The sequence below is a fragment of the Balaenoptera borealis genome, assembly GCF_965194805.1.
Source record: "Balaenoptera borealis genome assembly, chromosome: 20".
NCBI classification, from domain to species: Eukaryota; Metazoa; Chordata; class Mammalia; order Artiodactyla; family Balaenopteridae; genus Balaenoptera; species Balaenoptera borealis.
Genome location: NC_138879.1, coordinates 5,622,779 through 5,634,533, shown reverse-complemented (window position 1 = coordinate 5,634,533; position 11,755 = coordinate 5,622,779). Strand labels below are relative to the sequence as shown.

The 11,755-nt window shown below is 47.2% G+C and overlaps 1 protein-coding gene across 12 annotated transcripts in view; it reads left to right on the top strand.

Annotated features, from left to right (window-relative positions):
• SLC39A11 (solute carrier family 39 member 11) overlaps window positions 1–11,755 on the top strand; it is a 423,126-nt gene that overhangs the window by 34,155 nt on the left and 377,216 nt on the right. The gene's annotated exons all lie outside the window — the stretch shown is intronic.

Sequence of the window (11,755 nt, the reverse complement as noted above, 5' to 3'; positions counted from 1 at the left end):
CGGGCTCAGTTGTTGTGGCTCGCGGGCTCTAGAGCGCAGGCTCGGTAGTTGTGGCGCACAGGCTTAGTTGCTCCGCGGCATGTGGGATCCTCCCGGACCAGGGCTCGAACCCGTGTCCCCTGCATTAGCAGGCGGATTCTTACCCACTGAGCCACCAGGGAAGTCCAACCTTGTCATTTTAGAGGTGCAGGAACTTTGGATCAGGGAGGGGAAAATTCTGTCCTGGGTCAGACAGCAAGCAGCTCACCTCTTTACCGGGGCCGCTTTGGACTCACAATGCAGCCCACCATTCCAGGAACCCTGTGTCACTGGTAGAGGGGGCGCTGGGCAGGATTGGTGCAGGCGTGGGGCCTGGGAGCATCTGCTTCACAGGCAGGTGGAACCAGAGTTTTTCCCTCATAAGGACAAGCGCCACTGAGTAACGAACACCCTCGTCTCGTCGAGGGGTACCCGGGTGACATGGGGGCAGCACCTTGGTGCCCTGTGGCAGGTACTCATTACTGATGCTCTGTCTCTTGTAGGCATGGGTATTTCACAGCTTCTGAGAGGTGGGCCATGATCCCACAGATGGGCCAGAACCAGTAAATGGGTCTCAGTGGTTTTGTTTGTGTTTAGGTCAAGGAAGATCAGAGGCAGATTTCATCCTGGCCAAGTTGGAGAACCACTGAGCTGGGTCAGCCTCCTGTTTCTGGCATGTTCGCTTCTGGGGTCTGAGCTCCTCTGCGTCCCAGCAGCCGGGGACCTGTGTGAGGAATCCCACTGTGTCCTTTTGCCACAGAGAACTCCTTCTGACTGTGGACATCCCCCTTGTCCTTTTCTTCCTGTGTTAGTGGCCACAACGTTAGCTCACCCTTCACAGGACATAGAATATTTACATTTTAAAGGGCTTCGGGGGAGGCCCAAGCCCACAGGAGAGGATCTCCAAGTGGAGATGCCAGCCTGATGTTGGCAGAGGGGTCTTCATTCCGAGAGGAGAGGCATCTCGTCCGTAGCTCGCTCTCTTAGGATCAGGAATTTCAGATGCCCGAGGGCCTCCGTCCCCCACGAAGCAAAAGCCGGGAGTTAATTCAGTAACTGCAGTTGCTAGATTTAAATGCTCTTTCCAAAGAGGCTGCAGTTCCTTTGCTGGCCCCAGGGTGGCGTGAGCACACAGAACTCACCGCCCCAGCAGACCTCTGCCAGCTTGGGCCCCAGGGCTTGCAGGATGGGGCCCCCAACCCCATCCCTTGGCTGTTCTTTTCTCTCTTTCCTCCCCACCCCCCCCCCACCTCCTGCCAGTCGGGTTTGGGCTGCAGCCCTGATGGAATGAAAACAAGATCGCAGTGTCTGGAGCCCAGATTTGCTGCGGATTCTGAAATCCTCTGGAGAAGCAGCCTCTCCCGGCTCCCCTGCCTGTGGTAGCTGCATCTCCTCTGGCATCACTGGCAAGGATCTCCCTTTTCCCCGGCCCCTATACCGCTGGGCGGCCTTGCTGGGAGTGAGGCCGCTGCAGCTTTTGGCAGCCTTGTCTGGGGTGAGATGCGGAGGCACTGAGGGCGGATGCACATTCTGCCTGGGGAGGTTGTAGGGCCGGCTGGGGCTGGCGAAGCGTCTGCAAGAGCTCTCGGGAGCCTAGTACCCGCCCTCGGGCTGCACGCCGGAGCCTCAGGAGAGGCTGGCGCTGGGTGGTGCAAAAGTTTCCTTGAGGCAAAGAGGATAAATTGTCCCTCCTTTCTGTGGGAGGAGGCTCTGTGATGACCTGCGGGCATTGACACTGTGTTTTTTTTTTAAATAGAAGTATAGTTGATTTATTGATACAATGTTGTGTTAATTTACACTGTAGAGCAAAGCGATGCAGTGATACATATAGATACATTCTTTTTCATATTCTTTTCCGTTCTGGTTTATCACAGGATATTGAATATAGTTACCTGTTCTCTACAGTAGGACCGTGTTGTTTATCCATTCTATATGTAATAGTTTGCATCTGCCAATCCCAAACTCCGACTCCATCCCTCTCCTGCCCCACCCCCCACCCCCACTCCCCCTTGGCAACCACAAGTCTGTTCCCTATGTCTGCGAGTCTGTTTCTGTTCCATAGATAAGTTCATTTGTGTCACTGGTTTTAACTGCAGCGCCAGGAGGGGCCACGTTGAGCCGGGTGAGGCTCCGGGGATGGGGCCTGGCCACTTCCCAAACGTGAGAGACAAATGGCGCTTCTCCTTCTTCCTTGTGGGGAAGCCGGCCTGTTGGCTTTGTTTGCTGGTCGCAAGCTTCACAGTGCCTGCCCAGTGCCTGAGGCCCAGAGCAGATGGCTGGACTGGGGAGGGAGCCCTGAGAGTTCCGTCCCCCGCAAGTCATTTGTGTGTCCTCCCCGCTCCCCGACAGCCCCCAATGGCTCCTCCTCTTCCTCCCCCTCCCCCCTCCCCCACCTTCTGCAGCCAAATCTCTTCTCTGACAGATTGTCCCGTGGCTGCTACCAAACATAATTTCTCTGTGCCACTTCAGACACTCCATCTTTCTCCCTGGCAAGACCCTTTTATTGAGGGTTGTGAAGTGTGACAGTTTCTGGGTTTTGTTTCTAGCCTGCTGGCACATGGAACCCTTTTGAATAATCAGATTCATGGCTCAGAAGGTGTTTTTGCTCCTGGTAGAGGTAGGTGAGCACATTGCGGAGCCCTAACCCCACCAGACAGGGCAGGTGACAGGGGAGCTAGGGCTTGGCCTCGCCGTGGGACTCTGCAGTACGACTTACTTTAGGGATCTTTCAATAATAAGCTCATTTAAACAGCTCGTAAAGAAGTTTTTTTTCATATACAACTATTCTAAGTATACATGGCATATATAAATTTGAAAGTACTTAGCAGATTACAACTAGTTCCAGAAACCAGCCCCGGCCCTAGGAGATGATTTGTCACCAGAGGGTCTATTCTCGACATTGTGCTTTGGGCTCCAAAGTGAATTTTCAAAGAGGAGTTCCAAAAATGATTTGGCAACAGCGACGTTGCATGCATATTTAGTTTTCCAATATGAGCACTTTTGTTAGACTATTTAGAAATAGCCAACACTTCCTTTTTTTTTTTTTTAAGTTCTTTATTTATTTATTTATCTTTGGCTGCATTGGGTCTTTGTTGCTGCGCGCGGGCTTTCTCTAGTTGAGGAGAGCAGGGGCTACTCTTCGTTGCAGTGCGCGGGCTTCTCACTGCAGTGGGTTCTCTTGTTGTGGAGCACGGGCTCTAGGCGTGCGGACTTCAGTAGTTGCAGAGCGCGGGCTCAGTAGTTGTGGCGCATGGGCTTAGCTGCTCCGCGGCATGCGGGATCTTCCCCGACCAGGGCTTGAACCTGTGTCCCCTGCATTGGCAGGCGGATTCTTAACCACTGCACCACCAGGGAGGTCCCTAAAATAGCCAATACTCCCTTTGATGTACAGTTCTGATGTGATTGGCACAAAGAAACAAACCCAAAATGTAGAATGGGCATTGACAACGTGGTCATGCTTCTGAAGATTATATCTGAACATGATCCTCCTACAAATGTACAGACCTTCATTCATTCGCTTATCCATCTGTCCATTTATCCAGTAAACAAAGAGCCATATCAGAGAAAAATGGAGAAAAATTGTTTTCTAAGTTCTGCGATCAAACTTCGGAGTGTGCTTTCTCAGGGTGAGAGAACTCAGAAGCCCCTACCTCGGACCCTAATCCTTAGCAAGTGCTCAGAAAGCCTGCAGGGTAATAACTGCATTTGATGTACCTCTGGATCTTTCAGAAATTAAATGTTTTTTCATGGTTTCTTATAACACACACAGGAAAGAGGCTAAAAAGGGCTGTCATCTAAAACTGTCTTTGTCCCTGTTTTTGGTATCTTGCCACAAAGCTGGCAGTTGGTCAAAAAGCAATTAGCGGTGCTTGACTTAATGAGCACTGATGCATTTCTTCAGTGGGGTAGGAGGGCAGCGGTGGAGCCCTGTGTAGACCGAGGCTGCCTGGTGGGCTCGAATTACTCATCCTGGTTAATGTATCTTCTAAAATGATATCATTCTCCACAATTTGAGGTCCAGATAGTAAAATATAGGCTGATAATATATGCTGATCTTTAGTACAAGCCGGTAGAAGGAATTGTTTGGCCAGTAAAATCTTTTTATTTTTAATTTAGTTTAATTTTTATCAAGGAATGTATGTACATGGTCAGAAAGTCAATGGTAGGATGAAGCTTTTAATGAAAAACAGCATATTCCTGCTCCCTCCTTCTCCATTTCTGACAGTGCCTAAGGGCAAATGCTTTCAATTCTTTTTGCTGTTTCTTCTAATTATTTACCTCCTTGTTTCTAAATAACACACTTGCATTTCCATTTCTTGATTTTTGTTTTAGATTATTTTGATTATTTATTCCTGCCATAAAAAATCCCCAACTCATTACTCATACAATGAATTTCCCTACCCCCTTCCCTCTCAACATAATTATCATCCGTTCTGTCAAATCAGTGGTCAGTGTTTGCCTTATTATAACTATGTAAATATTACTTAAAGCTGAGCCAGGCACTATTCTCTGCTGGCCTCCTCTTTCTTATAGAGCCTTTTGTTTTCCATGGAGTTAATGATTACCTCTTTCAAAAACAAAAAAACAAAACAACTTGCTTACTTGTCTATGTAACTATCCACAATTCGTCTCCTAATTCTGATAGAGTTGAAAATCTTCTCTATACATTTTTTTTTTAACATCTTTTTTTTTTTTTAATTAATTAATTAATTTTATTTTTTTTGGCCGTGTTGGGTCTTCGTTTCTGTGCGAGGGCTTTCTCTAGTTGTGGCAAGTGGGGGCAGCTCTTCATCGCAGTGCGCGGGCCTCTCACTATCGTGGCCTCTCTTGTTGCGGAGCACAGGGTCCAGACGCGCAGGCTCAGTAGTTGTGGCTCACGGGCCTAGTTGCTCCGCGGCATGTGGGATCTTCCCAGACCAGGGCTCGAACCCGTGTCCCCTGCATTAGCAGGCAGATTCTCAACCACTGCGCCACCAGGGAAGCCCTTAACATCTTTATTGGAGTATAATTGCTTCACAATGGTGTGTTAGTTTCTGCTTTATAACAAAGTGAATCAGTTATACATATACATATGTTCCCATATCTCTTCCCTCTTTCATCTCCCTCCCTCCCACCTTCCCCATACCACCCCCTTAGGTGGTCACAAAGCACAGAGCTGATCTCCCTGTGCTACGTGGTTGCTTCCCACTAGCTATCTATTTTACGTTTGGCAGCGTATATATGTCCATGCTACTCTCTCACTTTGTCGCAGCTTACCCTTCCCCCTCCCCATATCCTCAAGTCCATTCTCTAGTAGGTCTGTGTCTTTATTCCCGTCTTGCCACTAGGTTCTTCCTGACCTTTTTTTTTTTTTCCTTAGATTCCATATATATGTGTTAGCATACTGTATTTGTTTTTCTCTTTCTGACTTACTTCACTCTGCATGACAGACTCTAACTCCATCCACCTCACTTCTCTATAAATTTATTCAACATATTGGTTCCATTTTGGGGTGAGGGCTTGGAGGCATCCTTCCTGGATCCCTTTGTCCTTCTGTTCAATCTGGACCAATTGTCCTCTAAGTCTTCTGTATAACTCTTCTCTCAGGACTTCTCTTCACCATCATCCTGAGGATTTTCTTTCTTGCTTTCAATGTTAGTTTTCCGTTTCCTCTCTCTCGCTCTGTGTCTGGCTTACTTTTTTGTCTTAGTGGAGCATCTCCTCCAGGAGCTTCTTGAGAAAGGATATGTGGTAGCCAGCCTCCAAGACAACCCTCAATAAACCCTGTCTCCTGGTGTCCTCCCACATCGTACCAGGATTGGTCTGTGTGACCAGTGGAACTCAGCCAAAGTGATGGTACATCCCTTCAGGGATTAAGGGATAAAAGACACTGTGGCTTCTGACTCTCTAGCTTGCTCTCTCCTCTCTCCTTCCTCCTCCTGGTCCTCCTCCTTCTTCTCCTCCCACCCACCCCTCCCCCCCCCCCCCGCCCCGCCATCTACGATGAGATCATCCCTTCTGAGGAAAGCCAGTTGCCGTGTTGTGAGCAGTCCTACAATGGTGAGCAACTGGGACCTCCAGCCAACAACCGCATGAATGAGCTTGGCAATGGGTCCTCCAGCCCCAGCCTCAGATGACTGCAGGTTTGGCTGACACTGTAATGTCTCCCTCATGAGAAGCCCCCAGCCAGCGCCACCCAGCTAAACACTCTCGAATTCCTGACATACAGAAAATGGGAGATAATAAATGTCCATTGTTTTAAGCCACCAAAAGTTGGGTGATTGGTTATGTGGCAATAGATATGACCATGGTAAATTTTTTGACACTGGGCTTATCTGAAAATGTCTTTCTTATGTCTTTACTTTCAGCTGATGATTTGACTGTGTATGGAAACCTCCTCCCTCTGAATTTTGAAGGCATTCATCCACTGTATCCTGGCTTCCAGTATGGATGTTGATGTGTCCAATGCCTTTCCTTTCCCTGTAATCTATTTGAATATTCTCTTCATTGCAGGTGTTATGACATTTCACAAGGCTATGCCTTGGTGTGAATCACTCTTTTCTTTTATCATTGGTTGTGTTTGGCATTCAGTGGGCTTAATCTATAATCTGGAAACTTGTGTCCCTTATTTTGGAAAGGTACTGTTAATGTTAGTTTTTCGAAGATTTTTCCACTTCTGTTGTCACTGGTCCCTCATTCTGTCATATTATTCAGAGAGACCATTTCTCCAATTCCCTTGACTTTTCTTTTTTATTTTCTATCTCTTTGTTGTTTTTGTTTTATTTTCTGAGTGATCTTTTATCTTCTAATGCTTCTATTGACTTTTTATTTCAACGGTTGTATTTTTAATTCCTAAAAGCTTGTTCTAGTCTATATATACTCTCTTTATAGCTTTCTACTGTTGTTTCATGGATGTAATATTTTGGTCTCAAATTTCTAAGGATTTTACTATTTTTAGTTTCCTTCTACTTCTTATCTGTTTCTTTCAGATTCCTTTATCTATTTTTATCTTTCTGCAGATGTCCTTGGCGATCCTTGATTGATTGTATTTAAGAGTGAAGTACTATAATGTGTATTGGAGGGTCTTTGCACACAGGTGTGGCTGTTGACTGGTGGATTCACTGTAGGATTATCAGGTGAGGATCAGGTCACTTGCTTGGGGAACCTCCCTAATCTGTAGGTTGTTTTCATTAGGCCGGTTAGATTCCCGGGAATCCCCAAAGCTTGGATCTTGGGACTTTATAAGCCTGGCTACCAGTACTATTAGAGCAAAGTAGGAGAAGATGGTTTAGGGTTTCACTGTTCAGTATGTAGATGTTCGTCTAGTTTCCCTGTTCGTAGTATTGTAGCGTAACCCCACCTTCCAGTGGACCTGGTGTCCCCAAGTCCAGAGACTGGCTGTTTCAACCACTTCACAGAGTAAACTTTATTTATTTAATTAAACTGGGGTTAAGGGAGTGTGCAGAATGGATCTAAGGATCTAACTACTTCTTTTTTAAAAATTAAAATAAAGATTAAGGGAAGTATTGATTCATTTTTCAAATCGAGGTAAAATTGGTATATAACACTGTATAAGTTTTAGGTATATGCCATTATAATTCAACATCCATGTACATTGCAAAGTGACCACCACCGAAAGTGAAATTACCATCCATTACCATATAATTGATCCCCTTCACCCATTTCGCCCACCCCTCCACTCTAACCACTTCTTATAAAGTCATTCAACCATCCTCTTTCCAACCCTACCTGGAGCCTCTAAGTCCTGGATTTTTCTAGAGTTCTGCCATGTGAATTGGCTTCCTTTCTGGTTGGCTTTACCCGTTAGGAGTCATATTTCACCTTCTCAGTTCTACAAAGTCAGTTATCTCCCTGTCTGTTTTCCAGCTTCCAAATTTTTATTGGCATTTTCTTGTTTGTTGTCATTTCTTCTGTCATTCTCTTTCTCCTTACACATTTTTGCTTTTTGAAATTTCTTTACTGTCATTTTAGAGGAATTTGGAAGGGACAAGAGAAAACTACATGTGTTCCATTTGCCATATTTAACCAGATGTCCTTACAGGTGGTCTGCACTTGAGTTTTTATTCATTTGTTTGGTTCTGTTTTGCTTGCTTATCTATGTGAGTGTTTTTAGTTTTTGTTTGTTTTTAACCAGCTAAGTATTAGTGATTTGGTTAGCTTTGGACTTGGCTATTGACTTGGTTAGCTAAGTGTTACTGAGCGTGGATCAGCTCACTGCTTGGTCCCAACCCACAGGATGACTTGCTGCCCACTCTGTAGCTCACACTGTATAATCTGGTCATGGTGGGGATGGTGGCCACTGAAGGGAGTGGAGTGGCCACTCCCTTGGTGGGCCCACCAAGGGAGTGGAGCTGGAATGGTGCCTGTCTTTTCACTCTGGGCTTAGCTTCTGATTACTAGAATCCTTTGCTGGGAATTGGAGCTATGACTAGCAAAGTGGAGTGGCTCCCTCAGACTTGTGGAAATGTAACTTCTTTCTAATTAGGGTGTCTACACATGGCAGATGGTTGTCAGTTGGCCTCAGGGCCAAATGATGTAATTGACCACCTCCTTCTTGAAACTCTCTCTTCCATGAACCTGCCTTCCAACTTGCTACCTTATCCTGTTTTCTTTCCCCTGCCTCTCTGACCCTTCATCTGTCCATCTATTCACTCAACCAAATCTCTTGAGCACCAGCTATGTGCTGGGTCCTGTCTGAATAAGGTACAAACATGTCCATCATGGTGTAGACACAGAGGCTATCTTGGGTGCACAAGGAAGGGCCTTAAACCCAACTTTGAGCTGGAGGTAGAGGGGTTAGGGAAGGATGTCCAGAGCAGGGTCACTGGCTGAGACTTGGAGGATGAATAGGAGATTTTAGAGTAGAGAAGGAACTTAAAGATGCTCCAGGTAAAGGGAACAATGTATGCAAAAGCCCAGAGGCAAAGAAGAGCCTGGTGACAGGCAAAGAGTCTTTATGATTGGTCCATAGGGTAAAGGGGGGAATGGATGGCAGGAGCTGAGACTGAAGAGACAGATGGTGCCCATGCTACGTATGTCTTGCTGGATTTTATGCTGAAGAAAAATGAGGGGATGTTGGGGGTTGTTATTAGGAGTGTGATGCAATCAAGTTCTCCTTTCATGGAGACAACCGGTCTAGATGTGGAAGAGTGGATCAAAGGTGATGACTTTTGGTTGGAGGAGGGAGGGGACCAGTTAAAGTCTGTTGGGGTGATTCAGGAGAGAGCTGTTGAGAACTTGAACTGCAGCAAAGGGTGTGAAACAGGGACACAATTTGACAGCTTTTAGAGGGAAGACTCAGGAGTGCTCATGGCCTATTGGATCTAGGGGATGAGGGAGTGGGGGTGTGGTGGGAAGACGAGGACCCCAGATTTCTGGCTTCAGTAACTCGGTAGATGGGGGCACCATTTGCCTTAAGAGGAACAGAGGAGAGGAGCACACTGCGGGCAGAAGGGAGTGAGTTCTGTTTTGCTTGAACTGAGTTTGAAATGCCTGTGGGATGCTGGAGGGAGTGCCTAGTAAACGGTTTGATCTGTGAGTCTGGATACCTCTGGGGAAGGAAACTGAGCTAGACATTTAAATTTGGGAGTTATTATCTAAGGGTGATAGTTGGAAGTAAGGGAGAAAATGTGGTCATCCAGAGAGAATATAAGGATGAGAAAAGAAGAGAATGGGGAATGCCAACATTTAAGAGGTGGGTCCTTTTAGAGACAGAGATAGAGAGAGAAGTGGTGGTGGGGAGAAATGGGGAAAAAGAGAGAGAGAGAGAGAGATGGAGACACACACACACACACACACACACACACACACACACAGAGGCAGAGAGAGAAAAGCAGAGAGGGCGCCTGGTTGTGTCTTGGATGGCAGGGGCAGAGAGAGTCTCCCAGGGAGGGAAGGTGGAGGAAGTAGGTGATGGAAGAGGAGAACTGGAAGGTGAATGTTGGATTTGACATCCAGGAAGTCACTGGCGCCTTGGGAGGCGGTGTGGGCAGAAGGCAGATGGCAGCGTGTTGAGGAGGTGGAGGTGTGGAGGGAGAGGTGGTAGAGACACGAGTGTAGTCAGTTCTCAGCAGCCTAGTTGAGAAGAGGAAGGAGACAGCGATGGGTAGAGGAAAGCATATGGCTGGAAAGAGTTTTTTTGAAAGGTGGTAAATGTCACGTTATCTGTAACAGGACAGAGAGAGGGAGGGAGAGGGAGATTGAAGACACGGGAGGAAAGATGGACTTGGACAGCAAGTGGGGCTTCTCCTGCGTTGTGTTTGCAGAAGCTCACCCAGCCGGGAAGCTCCTGCGGGCGTTACAGGGATGTGGGTGTGGGTGTGGCATACAGAAGAAGCAGGAAAAATCTGAGCATTTTTGGTCCAGGGATCATCCACGTGGCAAACACGTGTTGACCATTTACTCAATATAGTTCCAGACGCTGTAGTTCTCGCTGGGACAGGGAAATGAAAAACCCACCCTAGGCTTCAGGGAGCTCGCTGTCTAGGGGGCCAGACAGACAAATGGGGAACATGTCAGGGGAATCCTGCCTGTGCCTGGAGAGGGGGGTAGGGGGGTGCGGGGAGTCTTCATCAGGTGAACTCTCGTGCCCACCCTGGAGTGAGGTCTGAAAGGAGGAGAAAGAATTTTCAGGGTGGACAAAGGGTGAAGCATATGCTTGGCTGTGCAGTTTAACCACAAATATTTATTAAGCACCTGTACGTACGTATCAGGCACGATGCTTGCACGCTGGGTGTAAAGGCAGATGCACCTGGCATTGGGCTCGCTCCCACCAAGCGGTATCAACATTGGGTGGTGGAGGCTACAGATGGTCTCAGTGTCATGTGCTTAGAATTCTGACAGTAGAATGGGGGTCCTTTTGGGGAAACAGAATGTAGTTTGGTGTGAAAGGAAAAGAGAATATGGGAGAGGGAAAGGCAGGCAGGGCCAGGGTCAAGGTTTTAAAGGTCTTAGGTATAATGGGTTGGCTTCCTGGACTGGCTACAGGCTATAGGTCAGAGATCTGTTTTTACATACGGTCTGGCCGTTGCCTGTTTGCATATCAGTCTCTCACAAGTTACAAGGAGGTCATTAGGGTAGGTCCTAATCCAGTATGACTGGCATGCTTATAAGAAGAGACACAGAGATACAGACACACAGGGAGAAAGCTGTGTGACATCGGAGGTGGAGATTGGAGGGAGGCGGAGATTGGAGGGATGCGGCCACAAGCCAAGGATTGCCGGCAACACCAGAAGCTGGACGAGGCCAGGAAGGATTCTTCCCTAGAGCTTCCGAGGGAGTCTGTTCCTGCCAAGACTTGGATTTCAGACTTCCAGCCTCCAGAGCCATGAGAGAATACATTTTTTGGCTTTAAGCCATCAGTTTGTGGGACTTTGTTATGGCAGCCCTAGGAAACTCATACGGATAATCTATTGGATGGTAACTGGGGGAGGGGCAGAGTTTCCTGTGCATGTGGTCTGTGGGCCACTGGCTTTAGACTTACCAGGGGGCTTCCTAAGAATGTTGAATCTGGGCCCCTTGCACATACCTATGAAATCTCCAGAGAAGGGGCTGGAGAATGTGGATTGTAGCAAGATTCCTTGGTGACTTTTACACTCACTAAAGTTCCAGAACTGCTTGTGTTCAAGCGCAGTCAGGCAAGGGTTTGGGGGAAGGGAGTAAAGCAGTCAGACTGTGTCTAACAAAGATGATTCTATGGAGTGAACCATCCGTTTCTTCAACAGATATTTTGCAAGGA